Below are 21,382 nucleotides of genomic sequence, written 5' to 3'. Positions count from 1 at the left end.
ATGTGGTCTTTTTTTTAGAAATGAATCGAGGCAGTATTTCATATTTCAGGAAGTGGAATTTTGCGCTGTAAAGTGCGGTTGGAAATTCGGTTCCTGGGTCGTTGCCAGAGGGTGCCCCCTTTTCTTTCTTTGGGGGTTATGGGCACATGGGAGAGAAGGGGTCGTGTCCCCAAAACCACAGGGGTGCAGTGGCCCCGCAGAGCAAAACCGGGGTGCCTTCCGGGCTCTCCTGCGGGCAGGGGGCCGGGGCCGGGACAGACACTGGAGAGGGAGGGGACTTGGCTGTCATTGCTGCCCGCCCAGCACGGAGCTGGCTTGGCACATGAGGGCCAGACTTTCTCCTCCCAGGGACCAGCGACGAAGGGGCCGGGGTAATAGCTGTCGCCTCCAAAGAATTTTACTGTGAAAAAGCGTGAGTGACCAGACCTGCTGGAGGAGGTGACAGAGGATACGCCCAGTCCTTGGCCACCGCCAGGTCACTGCGGGAGGCTGGACTCAGGCCCGAGGGCTCAGCCAGCGAGTGCCGCGCAGAGCACGGGTGCCATCCCTCGCAACCGTCCAATCAATGGCTTTGGCAGCCCGCCCCAGCCCCATCGGAGGTGAAGCCCCGAAGCCACCTCATTCACACAACGCAAGACCTCGACTGCTGTCAACGCGGGAAATCCCAGCTGCGGCCAGGAACTGCAGACGAGACCACGGTGTTTGAGAGAGACTCCGGTCACCCGAATGACCACATAATTATTTCCGATGAATCAGATCATCGCAGAGGCCACACAGAGCAGTGTGACTTCACGACCGTGCCTCAGAATAACTGAGACACTATCATACAGTAGAAAGGCTGGTGGTAGAGTCCGATTTCTATCAGCGGGGGGTAATGAAAACAGGGAATTTTAGATGTGACGCCAAATATAGGAAAACAATCTTTAAATTTCGGTTGAGCTCTTATGTCAATACATTTGAGAGGTTTTATATTTTTATGCATCAAGGAAGTCCTGAATTCTTCCTGTCTTGTACTAAACTTTGGACGGGGACCGTGTGGGTCGTGTTTAGATAAAACCAATCAGACCATTTTAACGTAACTAGAGAGTTTCCCATCTCAATCGACTTGCCACCTGTGAAAAGGTAAAGATGTCAGTGCAGGGCAACGATGTTTAGTAACGATTTTCCTCCTGGGGCACATTTTCACATGTCCCAATCATTTTTATTTCTTACACGGAAAAGCTACACCCCAGGGCGAATGCACACACCGGCGTTGTTCTGAAGGCTCACGCATGTCCTCGACTGCCATGTCCGTGTTGGGATTTATTTTCATTCACGGTGCACATCTCAAGAGGATCTTTAGTGAACTGGGTCACACGTAAACCGACCTTCAGCTCGGGTACTAACCTCATGGAACTTCAGAGCCGTAAGGAAGTGAGATGTCTTTCCGCGTCGTCAGTCGTTCTCATTTATATGAAATGGAGACCAGTGTGCGGATGTAAAATTACATTGTATCTTAGCCAACCTAACAACGGAATATGATTCACGTGATACGCACATGTGCGCAACTAAATATAAGTCTGATTAAAAAATGGCCAGGTGCAAAGTGGGCTTTGGAGCTCTGGGTCTGAATCCTGACGATGCCACTCGCTTTAGACTCGGACTGGCAGCTTCCTGTGGCTCGCTTTCCTTGTCTGCAGGACGGGGCCAAGAGGAAGGCATCACAGGGATGCCAAGGTTAACGAGCACGGCGCGCACGGAGCCCGCAGCACAGGGTCTGGCACGCTGCGTGCTCGACGCGTATTCGCTAAACTCTTCTCGTTCATGAAATCGGGATTCGCGGCAAATCCCTTACTCTTTGGGATGTGGAGGATACACTCAAATAACGTGGACCTAGAGCTCCTCAGACATCTTATCTGTTCGGTGGACGCCGAGGGCGAAGAACTGTGTCTGCTCGGTGTTTCGTCTGGGTGAGCGGGTCAGCGTGAGCGCGGAGGCTTGCTCCCGCCCGGCACGCTGCTGTGAGTTAGGCCGACTATGACAGTTCAGTTGCTGTGCTGGATGCACCCAGAAGAGATTGTCCTAAGGTACCAGGCTTTCTACTCGTGTTCTATATACAGTGATAAAACCCCCCTGTTATGTGAATGCCCAAAGCTTTTAAGAAACATTTAATACAAATCTGTCTCTTTATTTTATTTTTTTTACACGAACAGGGGAGAATATTGTAATCGTTTCTCATAGAACACTGCATTGTAAAGACTTTTTGTGGCTGTCCACAGGCGTCCTTAGAGGAGAATGAGTCTATTTGAATAAAACCAGTAATCTGAAGGTAATTAGAGTAGTTTCGTAAGATGCAATAAACCTCCATTGTGGGGTCCACAGAGTGTTCGCTTATGTGATTGTAAAGAAGATGTCTTTTTAGGCCCAGAGCTGTTTTGAAAAATTTCAGAGGCTACAAGTCTGAAAAAAACAAGGGCAAGATAATGACTAGAGACACAATTAATCCTGGCTTCTCTTCACAGTACAAACTGTTACAGCGAGCAAGCAGAAGCTGCTCGGGGGTTATAGGGAGAGAAGTTAACGCAGAGTCTTAAAAAAATATAAAATGCTGACATGTAGGGAAACAAATAGCTGGGATATTAACATAGCATAAGGAGACACATTGTGTTCTAAAGAAAGGGAAAATGAATCTGAAATGTTTGCAGAAAATAGGAAATGTGTGTCGACGTGTGTGTGTGTGTGCGTGTGGAGACGAGGCTGCATGTAGGTAGACACGTCGTTTCTTGACGTGTGACCTCAGCGGGTGTGCAGGCAAGATTTCAAAGCCCGTGTGTTCCTGAGTCAGACCCTCGCCCCCCGCAGGGGCCTGGGGGACACTGCCGTGTCCACTCCGAAGGTCGCCTCTATCTCAACAGCAACACACTGGGCATCCTGCCGGGTTTAGCCACAAGGAACAAGCAAACGGCGGTGACAAAGCAGGGTGCTGGCCAGACTGGAATCGACTGAATCCTGGGGTGTGTGCGCGTGTGTGCGTGTGTGTGCATGTGTGTCTAGTATGTACCGTGTCATAGGAGGGACATACTTATGCCAGAAACACTCACTGTGGATCCGGAATTCAGGTTGGACCGCGCAGCCTGCCTCCTACCTGGCAGCCCCACCCGCACCCGTGGTGGGAAGTGGGGAGGGCGTCTGTCTCCCTTCCACGCTGCAGTCCCTGAGGCCCGGGGGGATCACATGGCTGTTCTTCAGTGTCCTGGTGAGTGCTGTGTGGCACTGGCAGGCACCGCTGGGCAGAGGCTGGACCATCCTGGCCATTTTCGCACGCTCTTCTTTGCTTGGATTCTCCCGTCCTCGCTCGGCCGAGCGCACCTGCCGTGCAAACACGTCTTCGGATAGCTGCCATGGAAAAGGCTGTCACGGGTGAGTTATCGACCCACTGGCTCACTCGCTCTTCTTGGTGGAAATCCAGGCGTCGGTTTGCCGTAGACTGAGGCCGGGGCGTCCGCGCCCCTTCCCGGCTGGCATCCGTGAAGCACCAGCATTTGTGCTGTAGGGAACACGTCTCCGCCCCTTCCCCGCCTCCGGAGTAAACTCGGGTGGGACCAGTCCCGTTTGGTCCTAGCCTATGATGGTTTGGGTTTCTCGCTGACCGGCTTTGGCCCAGGACCCCCATCGGCTCCTTCTCGCTTTGCTCTTGGAGTTCACAAGGGCCTGGAAGCCCCGTCGGGGAGGGGACCCGTCCCGACGCTCTGGTCCCTGAAGCTGGCTCAGAACAGCGTCTCACCCCGCTGGGCTGTGGGACAGAGTCCAGTTGTGCCCCGAGAGTGACTGTCGCTGAGTGACTTTCCATGCACTGACCATGTACGGCGTGCAGGCTGAGCTGTCCCCCGGGACTGGTCTGCATCCGAGAGCTCACTGCGGGGAGGGAGATGTGAATCGAACGCCACGTCGGTGCAATGGGCGGATATTTTGGTGGGGAGTGGTCCAGGGCGCTGTGGGGTACTTGAAAACTCACATGACCCAGAGTGGGGGGCACCAAACAGAGCTTCCAGATTCGTGTGGTGACGGGCCCAGGAGCAACTGGACAGCAGGAGGTGGGGCTGGAGGACAAGGAGGCAGGTCCACGGGGCGGCAGAGCAGGGTGACTGTATTCCGCAGAGCTTCTGGCACCCACGAGGATCTGTGTGCCCGGTGGTCAGCGACCACCCGTCATTTCTGCAACCACTTTGATAAACTGAAAAGAAGCCCAGTTTGGTGCCTTCAGCACGTGTCCCCTCTTCGAAATGGAGCCACGAGGATGTCTAATTGGTGAGACTGCGTGAGATTTTCTTAAAAACAAAACCAAAAACCAGACACACTATCAGGCCAAAATGGAAGGGGAATTTCAGAGTCTTCACTAGAAATGGTAACTGCTGACCCCAGCACCCTGACATTAACCTCTCAGGAAATGCAAGATTTATAAGTTGTGGGCCTTTTTTTTTTTCTTTTGAAAAAAGGTCTTAATAATTCAAAGAACTTTTTAATGATTTTAAAAGTGCATGTTAAGTACTTGATGGCTTGGATCAATCCCGCCTTTGTAGTACTGTGTGCTGACATCCTCCTCTCTACATATGGAAATTTGACAGATGTACAGAAACACACACAGGACGGGATGTGTCTTTATGACATTTCCTTGTGCGTTTTGATGGAGAAAAAAGATATGTATGTGCCCTTTCTAGTTAGTCATTAACTATAAGAACAAGCTGATTCACAAACCTGCTTTGATCTGAATTTCCTGTGATTTATCTTCAGTGTCTTCGCATGCACTGAATCCAGACTGTTATTAACTCCCCAAATATTTACATCACTCCAGATAATCAATGCTTATCACGGTCAATACAGATGCCGCGAGGTCCTAGAGAAAAGCTGGTGTCAGCATAGTAACATTTTAATTATTGCAGCGCGTGCCTTCAGCTGCACCTTTCGTGTACAGCTACTGTATGCATCTAATTCATAGAAAGTATTAGAATGATTGAATGTGTAGATTACAGCTTCCCCAGCAAAGCCTTGAAGCGACAGTGTGCGACTGTTGACGGCGCTAATGCTTGCTTAATTAATTCAAATCATGCTGCTGTGACTGTGTGTTCACTTGCCCTTCTCCTGAGCTGGGATTCTCCACAGGGTCCCGCCACTGTTCTGTGAAACAAATCTGCTTCCGAAGGTTCCGATGGCATGAAATACCCGATTCGAACTAGCACGTCACTTCGGTGAATCAAATCGCAAGACGGGCTACCGTGAGAAAAAATAATTCTGCTTTAATTTATCTGTTTGGCAAAATGCTGTTGGATTTGTAAATTTTATTTCCCATCAGCCTACTTTGCTTTTGACGATGCTGAGCATGAAATACTGTCAAGTTCTGCAAGACTCGGATGTCACAACTAAATGGAACCGTCCTGGAAAAAAATGAGTAGAACATTTTATTTATTTAAAATAAACACAAACAAATAATAAAAAAAAAACAAACCAAAGAAACAGTAACACTTCCCGCAGCCTCCCTATTCTGTCCCATAAACTATCGTCAGCTCCAGGTTCCCTGGGTTATTTTAGCCAAACCTAGAATGTTGCACGTTAACCGCACTTCTGAGAGTTTTACTGTCTATTCAGTCAATCCTTAGTCATCATTTTTTGAGCTTCCACAGATGAACAAATAAGGAGATAATTACGAAGAAGGGTGGGACGTAAAATAAAAGAAGTGTGCATGGGATAGTGCCGGGAGGCAGAGAGGGGCCCCGAACCCAGTGGGGGCAGCAGGATGCAGTCAGGGGCCACCCCTGCTGGAGGATAGAGAGTAAGGAGGGACGGGCAGAAGGGCTGCCTTTGCCGTGTGACATTCATGTACAGCAAGGTAAAGGCATTTCAGAGCTTACACACACATTAGAACGAAAGGGAGGTCACCATGGCCTGACAGGATTGAATTTCAAATACGGTGGGTAATCGAAGGATTATTTTTGACCGAATTTGACTGAGTAGAAACCCGTCACTGCGATACCATGTACGGTCCCTTTCGTTGCCTCTGTTTGTGTTGGAAAAGTAACTCACCGATTTACTTTTCTAATACAATACGTGAATCAAGTCATTTATGACGGCCCTGTTTTTCTTTAATATATATTTTGGCCCAAGTTACCAAGATTTACTAAATATTTATTATTTTGGACTAAACTTACTTGGAATTATCAATACATTAGGGCTTGGGGTAATTTTTAAAATGAATAATAGTGTTAATCATAAATTAATTGAAAATAGTTGATGTGCTAATTTGAAATAATTACTATTCCGCTTATTAAAGTTACACCCTACGGGGCATGGATCCCTGAGCGACAAGCTGTGTTCTTTCGAATAATAAATTTGCTTTTCTTTGAAATCTTTCATAACTTAAACTTTTCTCCAAGTCACATTTACCTTTCAATTTATTAATGTCTTATTTCTCTAGCGAGATATTTTAGCCAATTGATTTCTGTGTTACGTATAAAATAAATATGGTCTCGATGCTACGGACCTCGAGGATTAGAAAACTTAACACTGGATTAGAGCACACAGCCCTTCAGGCCTTTGGGGTGCGGCTCCGGGGGGCCCCTCACAGAAACCCCACGCAACACGTGCCTTCCAAAAAAAACAAACACCCTCGGCAGATCTACTGGTTATTTAACGTAATTCAATCGTTTAGATTTCCCGAACTCAGAGGAAACGCTCGTTCAAGGGTGTTTTGGGATCAAAAGTTTCTGTAGTCTAAGAAGTTTGAGAAACTCTGGGATGAACCAGTTTTTTCCTCTGCAGGACGCCCCGCGGTTTTAAAAACGCTAACGTGTCCCAGGTCCGTAAAGGCATCATTCCTTCCTAAGCTCCTCGGGCCACGGAAACGCAGGAATCCGCGTCCCAGGCTCTTACTGGGCTCGCTGATTTGTCATCAGGGGTGGTCGCGATGAAGCCCATGTTCACGGTCTGTCCCGCCTCTCCGCGTGCCGTGCCGTGCCGTGCCGTGCCGACGCACTCGCGGATCTCTAGGATAATGACCGTTAATAAGTGACAAATCCAGCGTGCTGCCACCCGAAACAGAAGCCATCCATTAAGATGTGCGCACGCACAGACGCGTGGATCAATGCAGCCCTGCGCCCCGTTCTTCCCTCTTCCCTGCTGACGGCACGTCTTAGGAAGCGTGGTGCCCCGAGTCTCAAGCTTTGCTTTGTTAACGGGAGGACGGCTCCCGGCAGCCAGTCCGCGCTGCCCAGCGGGCCTTCCTGAAGGTTTGACTCGACTTCCTGTTTTGCACCAAACCATATCTTTTTTACTGAGTGGCTGACAGTGAAGCTTTGTTTTGAACGATCTGCCCCTCCAGTTCCCAAACGCCACGATTTGCTCACCCGTGTGAAGAAAATTATTTTACGATGGCCTTTCACGGCTTTTCCTCACTCACGCTTTGCGGCTCGTTAAGGCTAAAAGCATCTCCTATCGCGTAAAACGCCACCCGTGTTTAACAGTTTCTAGAATTGTTTTCCTTTGACGTTGTGAAATGAAGCCCACTGTTTTTGGAACCACACACCAAACTCTGATAAAAATAAAGCGTTAGAAATCAATTCAGACGTTGACTGCAAAAGCCATCCTTGGCTCATTAAGTAAAAATATCTCATTTAATGAGCAGGAACGCACCGGACCCTGACACAAAGCAAAGTATTTAAGTGATAAATTATATTTTATGGGGAGTGTAAAAGTTAATAATACTCAGGGGTATGGCAATAAATGCAGAGGTGTAGCTAACTTCATCGACAGCTTCGCTTACAAACACGCCACATGTACTTACTCTCTGGCGAGGGTCGTAAGGGACAGGAGCGAAGCCACACGAAGATCCAGGAAGCGACCCAGCGCATCCCTGTCTCAGATTACTCTAAGAGACCCTCTCTCCCTCTCTCTTTCTCTCTCTCTCTTTCCTGCTGTTTGCAGCCTTCTGCTTCCTTCATTTTTGTTTTCACTTTTGGTCAAGTGTTTGACCTTGTAGCAGTTAAAGCTACAGCCTTTTCCTTATCTCTTGGCAGGCCTCGTAAAAGCAGCCAGGCATTTATCCTCTCTGGTGGCCCGCAGATGACCTCAGACTGCTCTCGAAGGGGACCAGCATGTCCCATGAAGAAATGGGTGGCTTAGCTCCTGTGCGGGCAACACCCGGCTCTTTCCTAAGCAGACATTTCTCAGCGGTGTCGGGCAGATACGTACCCGGACGTGGTCAGCAGCCCTCAACCGTGCTTTGCCCCCAGACGAGGCGTCCGGGGTGGCTGGTGGCAGTTATCTGGGCAGTCGAGGGTGCAGACGGGGACTGGAGCGGAAGGAAAGAAGCTGCTTTTTAAAAAAATTTAAAATGATCCTTCCGTTCCTTTTTTAAAAACATTTTTTGGCTTGGACTCTGCTTTGACGTGAATATGCCTCTTTTTGCTGGACCCCTGCCTAATTTGGAATTATGAGCAAATTCTAATGCCATATAATTTTGTCTCTGTAGAGGTAGATTCTAGATGAAAATGTAATTTATGGATGATACAAAAATGATTTTTTTCTCCCGGACTTGGAAAATATCGTATTAGGATTTTTATTCAAAACCGATTTTAGTCGGTGGGACCATGCGGAGGTCAAGCTGGGAAGTGCAGAGTCCCTTGGGCAAACGAGACTCACAGTGGCGTCTCACACCTCCGAGGCTCCGCTCACGCTGCTCCCTCGTCTGGCTGGTTTTCCCTCATGTCCGTTCAGCAAACTCCCACCGGCGTTTGGAGCCCAGCTCGAACGTGCATTCGCCGAGGAGCGAGGGAATAAAGAGGAAGGAAGAGAGACGGGAGAAAGGAGGGACAGGGATTTACGTGTCCCTTCCCTGTGAGACGCTGGGCAGCAAAGACTGTCTCAAGTCTGAGTTCCCAGAGCCTCGCACTGAGTAAGAGCACTTTATACATGTTATTGGGCGAGATCGAATTACTGGTATTTGTCACGTCAGGTGGCTTTATATATAGTAGAGGAAGGAAAGGGAGGGGGTCACAAAGGACGAGGATGGCTGGACGACGGAGAAGGGTTGGCACGGCCATCGGAGGAGGCGCGGGCTGGAGCGGGAGCCCGAGCTGGGTGGACGGCATTGCCCGAGCGCCAAGACTTGCTCTACTTCTGTGGAATTAAATTATTAATTTTTTCAGGTTTTCTAGATTTAGAAATTATTTGTGTGTGTGTGTGTGTATGTGTGTGTGTTTAAATCGAAGATTGTCTGTACACAAATTGGAGAACCAATTTCTAAAGAGAAAACTCATTAGTGAAATCTATGGGAGATAGGAATTGGGTATTGGAAGATGGTGACGCTCACTGGTGACTGTGCTCACACTTTGGCCAGTGGCTAACCGGAACTGCATTTCTCATTTAAGCATTTAAAAAGTATCTTTCTTGGCCTGGGTCGTAACTGTCTTTAAAAGCAAATATACATAGAATTCATTTGGAATGACCTGGCCTTTCGCAATGTGATGGCTCCTTTATTAAGATTTTTTTTCCATCACCTTTTTACGACTACTTGAGCTACAAAACAATAAACCAAGCCCCAATTTGCAGTGTTTGTCGGTTTCTATGGAAATACTCCCATCACGGCCGATTTCAAGCTGCCAGTGTGATGTCACTCGGCTGGCCTTGGAAAGACGCTGCTAATTATTGTATCACTATGCGGCCTTTCTCTCTTCCGAATGCAGTGGGTGTAATTAACCTCAGGAGCATGGGTAAAATGTAGCAAAATAATAGGCAGTGATGCGTTTGGAGTATTTGTTACCTTCGTTTTTAATATACTTTAATTGTAAATTTACATAATTTAAATTTTAATAATGGCTCTGTTTAACAAGCAGCTGGTGAAATTGAGAAATTTAAAAACTGACTCTTGCTAGCGGTACGAGCCAGCTCCCGTGCACCGTCACCCCACCCGTGTACTGTCAGTCACCCCACCCCGCCCCTTCTGCACCCCTGACCTCAGAGCCAAGCAGTTAGCCAGCCTGTCACCCCACCAGCACTGCCACCCCACCCCGCCTCCTTTCTTCTATGGCCTGGCAGCTTGCTACAAGGCATAGTGGGATAGTTGTGTCTCACAAGCAGAGCTGCCTGTGGCTAACGTGGCCCCTGGTTGATGACTTTCTTTCTCACACCGCGCTCTGCCTGCTTCTGCTTCTTGCACCCCCTTTTCCCGAGAGCACAAGAATAGCCATGTGGGGCTCCGCATCTGGGGACTCCAGCCAAGGCACCTTCTCCTTGAGAATACTTTCCTACCTCGGGAGGGCTAGGACCCGGTGGAGGGGAGGGGTGAGTTGTGGAGCGAGGAAACGGGGCAGCTGGTGTTGCACACTGAGAGGAGCAAACCAAGCGTGTGAGGACTGTGGGGGGGGTGCGGTTACTCAGAGTGCTGGGGCGCTGGGCCAGGACGGGGGTGTGGGGCCCCTTCGACACCTTCTCCTCTAAGCTTCGCGTCCTTCTCAGCTTTGTTGAACTTACCTCTTCTTTTAAATTATATTTTTGATGTGTGTGTTTGTGAATAATAACTGGCTTTTTGCCAGCAGATTGAAAGCTCTGTGAGTTCGGGGCGTCTGTTTCATTCTCCCCCGGAACTTTCCGTAAGGACAGATGCGTTCTGCAGTGTACCATGCGGCGGCCACCAGCCCCGCACGTGGCTGTCGAGCGCTCGATCATGGCGAGGTTGGCAGGGTAACTGAGTTTTTAATTTTACAAATTTAATTAATTTAAATGGTAATATCCACATGTGATCAGTAGGTACTGATAATGCAGAGGCCCCAACCCCTGGGCCGTGGACCGGTACCGGTCCGTGGCCTGTCAGGAACCAGGCTGCACGGCAGGAGGCGAGTGGCGGGTGAGCGAGCGGAGCTTCATCTGCGTTGGCGGCCGCTCCCAGCGCCAGCATCACCGCCTCAGCTCTGCCTCAGATCCTCAGGCGTTACTTAGATGCTCCTAGCAGCGCCGGTCTCTGGTGCCTCAGAGGTGGGGGACCCGGGCACGGACTGTGCACGTCTACAGCGGTCCCATTTTCTTACAGAGCAACTCGTAAGGGATCAGTGTGATTACCCGCCGATGGTCCCGTCAGCCTCCCCCCTAGATCTGGAAACGCTGCACGTGGGGGCTCTGTGATCGCAGACACGTGGAGCCAGACAACCGCTCTGATGTCGCGTGTGATGGCGCATTCGATGCGCACGGCCACCTTCAAACCAGGGGAGGAAATCACGGTGTGCTGATTTGCCCCGTGGAGTCACGGCCGTCCTCATTTTTAAGTAATATTTTTTTAGAATTTTATATTTTATTTTGCCAGTGATATGTACACCTCCATCCTGTCTTACTTTTTCTACCTAAGATAAGTCCTTTCAGGGTAAATTAGGTTATCGTAAACCGGTTAGAAAAAAGGAGAGGATTCGTGATATGTTATAAAGCCATGTTTAGAATGTATCACCTTTTAAAAAAAGGTCTTTCTCATCACATTTTGTTTAAAAATACGCTTTCACATAAAAGAATTGTAACGACATGTTTAAATAGGATTGCGTAATATTTCCCGTCACTTCCACATGCGTCATCTGGTTTGTTTCCGTCACGGGCCCTACGTGTCAGGTGGACGGGGCGTTACTCCTGGGCGCAAGCACTGAGGCTTCAGAGTTCGGCGACGGGTCCTTGGTCCCCGCAGCGTGGGTGGCAAGCAGGGGTGCTCGTGGTCCGCTCATCTTCCCAGCGTGCCAGCGACACGCGTTAGCGAAGCCACTCGATTGTGAAGATGGAGAGCCGGTTTTTTCAGCGTCTTCGAAGCTTCATGACTTCAAGCTCGTATGGCTTTCGCCTCATAATCTTGACGCATCCACAAGAAGAAAGCTTCGATTCATGTCAGTAGTTGAAAATTAATGGCACACTCATATTTTATTTAATAAATATTAATGGCTAGATTCGGCAGAGGGCAGGGGGCTGTTTTAGACCCTTCCTGTAAAGAGGGTCATTATCACACGCCCAAATTTGATTTCTAGAGTGCTTCCTTGTCAATATTTATTAGACGCTGTGGTCGGTTCTAATTACTCTCCTAACCCAGCCCCAGAACACCTTGCAGGCTGTGTCGCGTCGGCTAAGTGTGTCCCAGAGGGCACTTATTTAGAAATTTCGTCCTTCACAAAGGTTTCTTCCATCTCTGAGACATGACTTGTGGTGCTTTCCTGTCAGCTCGCGACACACCAGAAATCCTAAATCAATAGCACTTTGTATCCCTACACAGCGATGCGGAGCAGCCCTTCTCACCTGGCGGTTTGGTGTGCTGTACATTAGCGACCCGGGGTGGAGCCGGGGCCGGCGGGCCCTGGTGCGGCCAGCGGACGCCGACAGCTCCCGTCCCTCACTCGCCACCTCTCAGCTTGTCCTCTGTCATCGTGCCCCCTAGGGACTGAGCGACAGAAAAAATGTGCTTTACCATAAATTAGCTGAATTATGTTCTGCCTTTCAGCAACCCCCCCCAAAGGGCATTTTTATTTGTACTACACATAGTGACACTTAAAACATATTTTTTAAATTGAGATTTGAAATCCCCAAAGTGAACATAACACATTTTTCTCTTAATCCAGAGCAATAGCTAAAAGATTTGTGCAAATACTTGTGGGTTTTATTGTCTACCACTCGCCACTGGAAATGAGGATAATTGTTTATTTTCCAGAATTCGGTTCAGGGAAAGCTAACCATCCGCCCTGCAATTTAACTGTGGACACGACGAGACCCTATTTCCAATGACCTGAGCGCGGGACGGGGAAGTGTGTTTTCCCTCAGAAGCGGAGCAATTGAAAAGCAGGAATTCACTAAGTTTTAAAGTACTCAATTTTCTATTTTCTTTAAAATAAGAATGAGAGGCAAACTCCATTACAGTTTCGATGGCGGCTGTGCTATTAGTAGCTATAGAAACAAGGGACCAAGTAGTGAAGGAGAGGCGGGGTGTGTGGGGGGAAGGACGAGGGGCGAAGCCCGCGGACCCCAGACCCGGCTGTAACACCTGTGCGCGAGCGTGCGGCTGGGGCGGTGAGCGGGGCGTGGGGTGGCCAGCAGCTGTGCGCGTTCGTCCGTGCGGACGCTTCGTTGTCACCGGCTGCTTCCTCGAGGACCGAACCGGAGGAAGACCAGCGTCCTCGGGGGAGAGGGTGCACGCCAGAGGTGGCGGTGCGCGGCCGGGCCGCGGGGCGCTCGGGGAGGCCTGTCTGTGCTCCCGGCGCGGGGTGGAGGGTGGGGGGTGGCACCCCGCAGCCCGCCGGCGCCAGCGGTGCACCCCACCTCCTCCCGCTGCCGCTGCCCATGTTGGAAGTCGGGCGCCCAGCCGGACACCGAGAAGGCGCAGGACGGAGCATGTGCTCCGGGCTCCGACGTGCCACCTGCCTGAACCGCCTCTGGGCTTCCTGAGCTTTCCTGGGGGGTGTGTTCAGCTCCGACTTCGTCCCCACATCTGTCCAGGGTCATCGGACGTGTTACGTCGATGCTCTCACAGCCACGCTGCCCGCTGCCCGCGGGATGGGCCCCCAAGCCGGGGGGAGTGTGTGCCTGCCAGTCCAGAGTCTCGGGGCGCTGCACAGGCGCTAAACACGCCTCTGTGCTTCTACTTCGGGGAGACAGATTAGGCCATGTCCCCCACGGACGCTTCAAATGGCAGCGGTAGCTGAGAACTAGGTTTTTATGAAAAGGAGCCTTATGCACCCTCGGTCTGCTATGCAGAACAGTGAGCAGTCAGTCACAATCCAGGGGCCACCACGGGCTCCCCATCTGGGGATGAACTGTGTGCGCTCAGAGGTGACGTCACACACCATGTGTGAGCAGAGGGTTGGCACACCAGAGCCATGAGCCAAGTCTAGCCGCCCACCTGCCTGTTTTTGTAAATAAAGTTTTACTTTATTTCGTTTATTAAAGTGTGGTCACACTTGTTCCCCTGGTGTCTGTGCCTGGCGTCCTGCTGCCATGGTGGGCTTGACCAGCTGTGACAGGGGCTGTGCGTCCTGCAGAGCTGAAAGTAGTTGCTCTCTGGCCTTTTGTGGAAAAAGTGAGGATCCCCCCCCCGCAATGGCTGCAGCGTTTGCCGCTGTGGTGCCCGCAGCAGGATATTCCTTATGCTCCGTTTTTAATCCGTAAGTGGGCACACTGCAGCGACTTCCTGGGGGTTGCCGTGGAGACTGCCTGAGCCGACGCCCACTGTCTTAGGGATCCACCTGCTTGGAGCTGTCACTCTGATTCCGGGGCTCCCCTGTTCTTAAACTTCCCGGGGAGGGGTCTCGATCTCCACTCGAATCTCTTTGGCTTTCTGGTATGCAGAAGACATCTTTATTTTTCCAAGAACGTTGGACTGTAGGTGTCAAGACTCTTCTCTTTTTAAAAGCACGAACACAAGCAGCCTGTTCTTACTAATCCCCTGTGACAGTGGGCCGGCAGGAGAACCGTGAAAGCTTGTTCAGAGAGCGCCAGCCCGTGGCTTTGAACTTTTAACTGTGTGCTTTCGACCAGAGCGGAAGTCAGCGTCCTACCCTCTGGAGGCTGAGGGGTCCAGGGACCGACCCCGGCAGCCCCGGAGAATATCGCTGTGTTGACACAGTGCGTCTTCTGTGGCCTGGCTCCCCGCCCCCTGCCCGGTGCCCCTCTCCTCCTGCCCTTGGCCTCCTGACGCATCCCTGAGGCGTCATAGGCCTCAGGTCTGGCCGCCTCCCATGGGACCATGTTCTGCCTGTCCTTTCTGCCCTCCCCCACCAGCGCCCCAGCAAAACTCCTGTGAGTTTGAGACTCATTGAGGCCAAGTCAGAAGCTTAGCCCAGCGAGGCCACTCTCTGCCTCTCATTCTTTGTCTTTCTTGGTTTCCTCGAGGACCGGTCACTGTCGTGGGGACCTGAGCCTCGGGGTGCAGCGTCCGTGATGAATGACTCATGAGCCGTGATTGGAGGGTTTTCAGCGGCGGTAGACACGCCGACTGCAAAGTATGGCAGGTGTTGGCGCGTGGCTCAGACGTGCCGAGGAGAGAGGGGAGTGGGGTGCCTTGGCCGACACCACTGAGCTGCGGTCCTGCTGCATTTTACACGGCCCCCACAAGCTCGGCGAGTTACGCAGGACTGCACGTCCACCCCAGCACGTGGACTGAATGTGCCTTAGTTTACTTAGCTCACTAGACACGCTGGCGTGGAGTCACCGCCTTGCCTACGTCTCGTGTGGTGTTTCACATGTGTCTTTAGGGACAAAAAGTGTTAGTGACGTGACTTCTCATGAATGCGTACTAGTGAACAGGTGTCGGTGAAGTAACCGTTTAATTATTACTGTCAATAAAAATAGCATTAGGACAGGTCAAGAGGGCTGAGAAGCGTTACCGTTTCCTTGGCTCCCAGAGATCTAGTGCTGTGTAAAGAGGCCGTGGCAGGGTCCCACGGCAGCACGGTGGGAAAGGCCACAGGTGCTGCAGGTTCTCATCTTCTTATCGAGAAAACGGGGACACTGAACAGTGTACCTCAGGGAGTGAGCGAACGAATGCGTACGGAGTGCGCAAGAAGCTGCTGGGACACGGGGACCTAGCGCAGGTGTCGGCTGCCGGTCCTACCGTCGTCCCGGCCACAGGGCGTGCGATCCGCCTCCTGTCCCGCGGAGGAGACCCGCGATCCGCCTCAGCCGTCGCAGGAGACCCTGGCACCCCGCCTTTAGTGCCTGCCCCGAAGGGACCGCCGCTCCACCCGTACCGCTCGTGAGACGTGCTGCAAAGTACCCCCTAATCCCATTTCCTCCCCTAACACTCGTCCCATAGGTGAGTGTCTCTCACCTTCACGGCATTTGCCAATTTATCAATGAACTGGCTCGTCGATCAGCTCGACTCACCATGTTCGCTGAAATAAGAAATAGTTTTTTAAGCCACTGGCAGCATCGTACTGCGAGCTGGTCATTTGCCTTTTTTATTAGCTTTCTGCATCTTAAAAAAAAAAACCACACCACATTAAATTCCAGGGCCACAGATGTTCAGGGCTGGACGCTCTTTGTCCCCTACACTGTTTTGTTAGTCTCGCATATTATTTAGTGGAAAAGGTGGCCTGCTGCTGCCAGAACCTCTCCCGGCCTCGCCAGCGTGCACGGCCTCCGCCCGCCCCGCTTTCCCTGCCTCTGCCGCTTCCCGCCTCTCTACGCTGCTCATTCTTAAAACGTCTTGAGCTTCCCTCAAATTTGGCTAGATTTGCCGTCACGCACTTTGCCCGCTTTGAGCTCTGCAGAGATGCTCAGAAATGTCTCACTCTCCTGTTCTCTGAGTTAACAATGGGATTTAAAAACCACATCATTTTTCCTTAGAGGGGACTAATGATTACACTTCAGTCACAATAAGCAGATGTAAGGGAATAAATGGGGAAGGCCGAAAACTTGTTGAGAACCACATCCGTCAAGAAGTATCAGTAGTAATGGTGGAACATTGTGAGAACACAGATGGAGGAAAAAAGTATTAATGCAAAGGGCACTTTCTCTTTTTCGAACCGTTTTAATGATGACCGTTGAGACAGGCTGACGTATCGGTAAGAGCTGAGTGTGGAAGGTCCCCAGAGACATCCATCCAGCCTCCAGGGCAATCGAGCTAAATGCAGACTGAGGGGTGGGAGGTGGGGGGCTGCGGGGAGGTGCCCTCTTTACTGAAACCCCCCTGGGAAAGGCTGGTGCTAAGACGCGAAAGCAGACTTGACTGTTCTCGAAAGGCCCAGAAGCGAAAGGGGCTTCAGACTGTGTTCGTAAAACACGGGGCCGAGTCTCCCGTCCCGACCCCACAGCTACAGTCCTTTAAATAATCATTTCATGTTCCCTCCAGTCCCCGTGGAGACGGACCTGCCGTTTCGATGCTTTCTTCTTAACGTGGCAGTAAGTTTGTGAGGGACTGAAGCCCATCGAAGAGTCTCAGGCTGTGCCCGAAACTGTAACCGAGCGTCGGCCAACAAGACACCTTTGCGGGGTGGGTGGCCCAAACTGGTGGGGACGCGTGAGCGAAGGCTGGGCTCACGCTGCAGTCTCGGCCCGATTCACCGGTTATCAGAACAGCCAGCCGCCAGGACCAGTTTGCCGCTAGCAGGTTATTTGGCAGAAAAGCGTAACTTGAGGTCTGAACCCCAATACCACAGACGCAAGCGCACGTCAAAGCGGGGGGCGTGGGCCGAGGGTGTCGGAGCAGAGTGCTGCTCTCCTCGGCGGAGCGTGCGTGCGTCTCAGAAGGGTGTCAGGAAGGGAGCCGGGGTCCGGGTCCCAGCCGCCACGCGTGACGCACGGCACGAGGTGGCCGCTGCCTGTCCGACGTCCACACTGCACGCGAGACGACAACCGTCTCCGTTACGTGTGCGACGCTCTCCTTCCTCGTCGTACTATCGTCGGAGGGACGGGTCCCCAGGGCACGGGTTTTATGAGCGATCTCCGGGTCTGAGCCGGTCCCGTGAGGGCGAGGTCAGCAGCCCGAGGGGTGGGACGCGTGCACCACCCACGACACACGAGGGAGGCACCGGGGTCCTGCTCTACTCCCGAGGGACAGGCATGCACCCCCCTCCCCACTTTTTCTGAAGAGTAAGAACACAAATTTTTCAATGATAAATGAATAACCCTCCTGTTAGAGAGTTGTCGAAATGAGAGACTATTTCCCATGCTCGGGAATAAAGCTATCTATTATTTTGGTAAGAAATGCCTAAATTGAAATCCCAAAGGGCATTATGAACTTGAATTAAAAAGGTAATGGATTTTTTAATAAGTTCTGGGTCAAGATGTATTATCAAACTGTTTTCCATAGGGCATAGAATATATCATGTATCCTTTCAATAATGCCAGGTCCTGCCTCACTCCCAGCAGCCAGCTGGGGCTGCCTGTCTGTTAGCGTCTTGTCTGCCGTCCCGAACAATGAACAGATAACTCCGCAGCCTGAGCCTGGGGACCCCGCTAAACAGAACCATCTCCTAGAGCAACCGCTACCGGCAGAGACGGGTTTGGGCTGGGCCTGGATGACCTGCTTTGAGAAAGAGCAGATCGATGTTGTTTGGGAGCGAGTCGTGGAGGGAGGTAAGCCGACGAAATAAGTAAATGACCTGGGCACCGACTCGCGGCCTCATCCTCCCTGATGGCTCTGGCTCAGGATTGTGCAAAGGATTATTCCGTGTGCTTCGAAAGTCACAGGGCTTTCAGAACACACACTCGCAATCTCACAAACCCCTCATTAGTCGTGGAAGTACGAAGTCTGCAAATCCCAAAAGGCCGCAAAGGACCTAAGCAAGCGTTTGAAAAGTGGTCTGCGTGTCCTCTAAGCTGTAGGTGGTTTTCTTTTCCTACTTTGATTTATGCTTTGGGTCCAAAGCCAACGTCACGTCTTTCAGGCGTTCCTTCTGCCCCTGACAACTGTCCGCGAGCCGGCCCGTGCTCCGCGTGCTCCGGGGAGACGTCCCCACACACGTCCCCGTGCTACTTCCATCTTTGCCGGGGACACGACGCTTGTGTCTGTAGCCAAGGAGGAAAAGACGACAAAACAGACGCACTTTCCAGAAGTGAGTGGTGTTGTACTCTCAGTGAGCAAGGAAATTCTTGAGTTCCTAAATGGACGGAAAGCCCCGCCCGCTTCATTACGTGTTCAGACGCGGTCAGGGAAGGTGGCGTCGCGCTCTCCTCATGGCGTCAGATGGCTTCAGATCAGCGCGGAAAGTTTCTTTGTAATGTGATTCAATGCGGGAAGCAGCAATTCATCGTCGCAAATTGTCTCCTGTTTTGTACATCGTCTGGAAAACAAAGCTCTCGGTAAGAAAAGAGAGGCTGCCTCTTTCATCGCGGACACATGTAGGGAGAGAGTGGATCTGGAAAACGAATTTATGCCTCTCCTGGAAACGAGACCCCCTCAGAAAGCACTTAGTGGGTTCAAGGTCCCCTCGCTGCCATGCCGCCCCCTCTGCCCACAAACCGTTGGCAGCCTGGAGGTGCCGGGGGAGGTGGGACGTTCCTGGATGAGTCGGCTTCAAAGCTGAAGAATTTACGAAAACTCTGAATGACAGACAAAAACAAACCCTTTCCTTGTAAGGAAGGGCAAGATTAATATTCAGCAGTCATATATATAATTAAAGAGAAAAGTCAAGCGACTGTTTATGCAGCACGAGGAGCTTCCCCCGCAGCAGACCTGAAAGTCTGTAGCGAACGTTACAAGCTGCGCTGGGGCTGCTCTGTTGCCACGTTCAGGCGCCTGAACTTGTTTGCCAGCTGCGTTTATGCACGATCTCCCAGTGCCTCGGGGTGCCTCTCCCTCCCTCCGCGTGTCTTCACCTACTACGTGCCCTCATTAACTCTGGAAAGAATTCGAAAGAGCGCTCGAATAACACTTCCAATTAGTAACCGATTTTTTTTGGTCGCTGGCGGGCAAAGCTCATTGAAACAGCCCCCAGATGGCCGAACTTTATTCTAAAGACGTCCCCGGCAAGGAAAAGACTGGCGGGCGCCCGGAGGTCTCCCCCCCACCCCGGGGAAGAAGCCTATGGGGTTCTGCCCGGGTGTAGACGCTGTGTACGGGGGTGGGAGGGGGTGGCTACAGGTGAGGGGGCGGCGAGCACTCACCTAGCGCAGGGGTCGTCCCGACCGGCTCCGGGTTTCTGGAGGGCCTGCCGGAGCTGAAGAGGCCCGGGGTCCACTCCTTGTTGGCACCCCTGGCCGCTGTGCGGAGCCGGGGTGCGGAGGGCGCTGTGCGGAGCCGGGCTCAGCCAGGTCAGGGACTAGCGGCGGGAGCCGGGAACGACTCAAGCTGTCCGGATGCCTCTGCTTCTTTCTTCCTGCCGTGGGGGTGGCACCTTCTTGCCTCCAGCGTCTGTCCCCAAGCAGCCGGCTGCCCCCGTGGAGCCAGGAGGACTGTGCCGCACTCTGGACACGTCCCTCCCCCATGCTCCCGAGACACGCTTGCCATGCGCTCTGCCTCCTCGCCCACGACACCCGGAGCCCCTCCCTGCGACGGCTCTTCCCGTGACGCCTTTGCTTTCCTCCTAAAAGGACCAGCCACTAACACGGGCGAGTCACCATGTCGTCAGGGAACGTGGGAGCTGCAGGGGCCGTGGTCCACTCCCAGGGAAACGACGCCGCTCGACCATCCTCCTGTCTCCCGACTGCCCTCACCCCCACGGGCTCTGCCGCACTTACCTGTGTCCCCTCTTACCTGTGCAATGTTATTTTGAATTGTTAAGTTTGTATAGATTTTAATTAAGAGGAAGTTTGTGTCTCTCCCGTAAATGGAAACCAACATTGTTTTCCTTCAATAGAAGACACAGCCGTCCGTAGAGTTACCTGTGTCATCGATTCCAACCCGTGAGCAGGGACGTGCTGCGGGCGTTCAGACTGTGCTCCTTCCATTTAAAAGGGGCGTTAGGGAGACTCGCGTTGGCATCACTCTGAGGATTTCTCCTTGCTTTACCCAGAGGAGTAGGAAACGTAAGGGACTATGCCTCAGGATAATCTCTACATTTTAAAATTCGTCGCCACATGGGTGGCACCTGCCCCAAGGTAAGGCTCTAACCGATGTGACTTTCAAGCTGGAAATGAGCAGAGAGAAAAGTCCCGAGCGGCTGGTCAGGAAGGACGTCGCCCCCACGTCAGCTCCAGCCCCCCGGGAGGACGGCCGCAGAGGTGGCCCCTCATTCTCCCCTACTGTGCCGGCCGTTCTTGAGCAAACGGGAGGCTTCGTGCAGAAGGACTTGCAAGAGAGCAGGGAACGGCCTGAGTGCAGCATTTAATCGAACACATTTACTTATCTAATAATATGTTACTCACGTGTTAAACAATTTTTTAGAGAAAATCGTGACGTTAGTGCCACGCAAAGGTCCTCAATGTCGATTTGTAAGTTATTAAAGTAAAATTGCTTCTCTCCCCTGAAATCTCGCAAAGATCCGTTGGTTGAAACACGTGGTGTTCCAGAAGGAGGTCGGCCAGGGCGTAGAAGGCCAGGAGGACCGGAAGCGGCACGTTTCAGGTGTCGGGGCGCTCGGCCGACTCCCGTGAGGGCCATGGCGTCAGTGCACGAGGTCCCCGCTGACCGGATGTCCGGCCACGTCAGTTAGGTGCCCTCCACCCTGACGAGCTGCAGCTCTTCTTTTTAAAAGCCTTTTTTAAGGAATCGAGAATTCCCCGAGCGTCTCGGTCCTAGCTAGAGTCCACGGGGCAATCCGGGCTCTAGCCTTTACTCCATAAAACGCTAAATTTACAACAACTTTCTGTCGTCGGTGAGTCTACGAGTAATACGATTGGGGGATTCAGAATTTATGAATGCACAGGCAGCTTTGAACTCCCGCGGGAGCAGACACCATCCTCCATTCAAAGGTAATTTCTCTGAGATTCACATTGCATTTGTTTGCCCGGGGGCTTCCAG

General features: G+C 51.8%; 1 long non-coding RNA gene across 1 annotated transcript; it reads right to left on the bottom strand.

Moving 5' to 3' along the window:
* Positions 1-2,097: 2,097 nt before the first annotated feature.
* On the bottom strand, positions 2,098-7,958 carry LOC120619331 (uncharacterized). The gene is made up of 3 exons (XR_005657485.1): positions 7,814-7,958; positions 4,735-5,411; positions 2,098-4,307 (listed from the first exon to the last, which is right to left on the bottom strand). It is a non-coding gene; the product is annotated as an uncharacterized LOC120619331 (long non-coding RNA).
* Between the last annotated feature and the right edge of the window lie 13,424 nt (positions 7,959-21,382).

This window comes from Pteropus medius, unplaced genomic scaffold (assembly GCF_902729225.1).
Source record: "Pteropus medius unplaced genomic scaffold, Ma_sr-lr_union100, whole genome shotgun sequence".
Taxonomy (NCBI): domain Eukaryota; kingdom Metazoa; phylum Chordata; class Mammalia; order Chiroptera; family Pteropodidae; genus Pteropus; species Pteropus medius.
This window is presented reverse-complemented; position numbering and strand designations above follow the sequence as displayed.